At 37.1% G+C, this 2,500-nt stretch overlaps 1 protein-coding gene across 1 annotated transcript in view; it reads left to right on the plus strand.

Annotated features, from left to right (window-relative positions):
* Positions 1 to 2,500, plus strand: part of LOC113824576 (uncharacterized) — a 14,801-nt gene that overhangs the window by 145 nt on the left and 12,156 nt on the right. Inside the window, exon 2 of the mRNA XM_070125559.1 lies at positions 2,080 to 2,150. The gene's annotated coding sequence lies outside the window, so the exon portion shown is untranslated. The remainder of the gene's footprint in view (positions 1 to 2,079; positions 2,151 to 2,500) is intronic.

Here is a 2,500-nt window from a genome sequence, read left to right on the forward strand (position 1 = left end):
ATGTTAATGGAAAGATACATGACCAGATATCATGAAGACGTGGCAGTGGCATTGCTGTGAATGCTTTTGTGAATTCTAGAAAAATAGTGTTGAACATGAAGTATTCAGTATATGTACGTGTTAATAATCGTTTTGAATATATGCCATTGAATATATGACCTGGCGAAGGGAAAAGCTACATGACCCACGTACTGGCGTTGTGAGATGGTATTATAAGACCTACGTCCTGAAAAAATATATATAGTATATATACGTACACGCATATACAGACGTAAATAGTCACATCGCTCAACATACACGCGTGCGTCTCCCCCCCCCCTCCTCTCCCTGTCTGTCTGACTGCCTCTCTCTGTGTGTATATATATATATATATATATATATATATATATATATATATATATATATATATATATATATATATATGTATATTTGTATATATATATATATATATATATATATATATATATATATATATATATATATATATATATATATATATATATATGTGTGTGTGTGTGTGTGTGTGTGTGTGTGTGTGTGTGTGTGTGTGTGTGTATAGAAACCCACATGGATGTAAATGTATTACGATCCTGACGTAACAAGCAATAGGAAACAGCAAGACAAAAAAGGGCGAGGATACAGTGCACATAAAATATATAAATGCATGCGTGATGTGCTTATATATGGCATCATACAGGTACAGGAATTCAGGCGCATGATGCAGCAAATAGACTATCAAAGGTGCATGGTTATGCCTCTGATATGACAGCTGATTTTGAAAAAAAGGTGACGCATTTGGAAAAGTATATTCCCGACCCATTTCCCCCTTAGAAAATGAAGCAAAAATGAATAAATAAGAAAATTGTAGGAGGAAACGCGTCAGCATGTAGCGTAGGCAAAAATCTGATTCTGATCATCGCTCTTGGTAAATGGACGAATAAAACGCCAAAGTCAGTCAGAAGTGAAATTTCAGTGGTATACTGAACTTTACAGCGTTCTTTTATTTGGTATAAGTATATATTAAAGAGTGTATGGCCTGTATGTTGACATAATACAGCGAATGAAGTGTGGTGAATTGAAGTCAGATATGGTAGTTGGTGCGGCAGTGCTGTAGAGAGAGAGCAGTGTATGGTGTGGGACGGAGAAGACACAATACATAGTTAAAGCAGGCAGTGCATGTTGAATATTTGGAAACAAGGTAGCACATCAGATGCGTAAATCGAGATTATACTTGTGAATTCCAAGTTCCTGACACAATTAAAAAACTTGTGAATTCGGTGACTGAGTACAGGAAGGGAAACGATTAATAAAATCTGGTTGTCTAATAACATGAATAAACGGGAAACACCAATATTGAAAATTATAGAAAAGTGTTTGGAAACGGAAAGAGAAATGCGGTTGTACGGTTCACAAAGACAAAACAAACAAACATAAATACTGGATAACTAACTAAAGGACTCGAAGTAAAGTTGGTGGAACGTCTCGATAATTATTAGTTATATTGAAAAGAAAAGAGAGACAAAATCTAAATTCCATTACGTGGATTCACAAAAGAATAAGAAGAAAAAATCAGAACAAAAAAATTGGCGGGAAAAAAATGTAAAGGATGGCGGGCAAACAGGCAAACACGTAACAGTCTCAGAGGCGCCAGTCCGAGGAGGGATCTCACGTTTTTTTCATTAACTTGAGTCACCCTTGGTATTCAATATGTCTTTCGTCAATGATTCATTCATCGTATCATATCAAATGCTTTGGGATATGCTAATTCTTAACATGTGTAAAGCTATATAATGTAAGATAATGGTTCTAACAGTCAGTGAAAACATAGGCTAATGTAAATATATATATATATATATATATATATATATATATATATATATATATATATATATATATATATATATGAATAGTGTGCGTGTGTATGTATATATATATGTATGTATGTGTGTGTGTTTGTATGAGTATATGTATATGCATGAAATTATACACACATACACACACACACTCAGACGCACATGAATATACAAACTTCAAAATATCTTGATGCAGAATTTCAAGACGGTTTTTCCCTCCGCGAAGGCTGTGAGCGTCTCGTGGATCCCCGTCGCCGAGCGCCATGTCCGCAGTCCTGCTTCTACTTATTTGTCTCGGTAAGGACTTGCAGGGAAAGAAGAGGTGCGAGAGAGAGTGGATGGGAGAGAGGGAGAGTGGATGGGAGAAGAGAGAGAGAGGATGGGAGAAGAGAGAGAAAGTGGATGGGAGAAGAGAGAGAGAGAGAGTGGATGGGAGAAGAGAGAGAGAGAGAGTGGATGGGAGAAGAGAGAGAGAGTGGATGGGAGAGAGAGAGAGAAAGAGAGTGGATGAGAGAGAGAAAGAGAGTGGATGAGAGAGAGAAAGAGAGTGGATGAGAGAGAGAGAAAGTGGATGGGAGAGAGAGAGAGTGGATGGGAGAAGAGAGAGAGAGGGGGGAGTAGGTAGGTAAGAAAGAGAAGGAAAAGTG

The sequence above is a fragment of the Penaeus vannamei genome, chromosome 9 (genome assembly GCF_042767895.1).
Source record: "Penaeus vannamei isolate JL-2024 chromosome 9, ASM4276789v1, whole genome shotgun sequence".
In the NCBI taxonomy this organism is placed as follows: domain Eukaryota; kingdom Metazoa; phylum Arthropoda; class Malacostraca; order Decapoda; family Penaeidae; genus Penaeus; species Penaeus vannamei.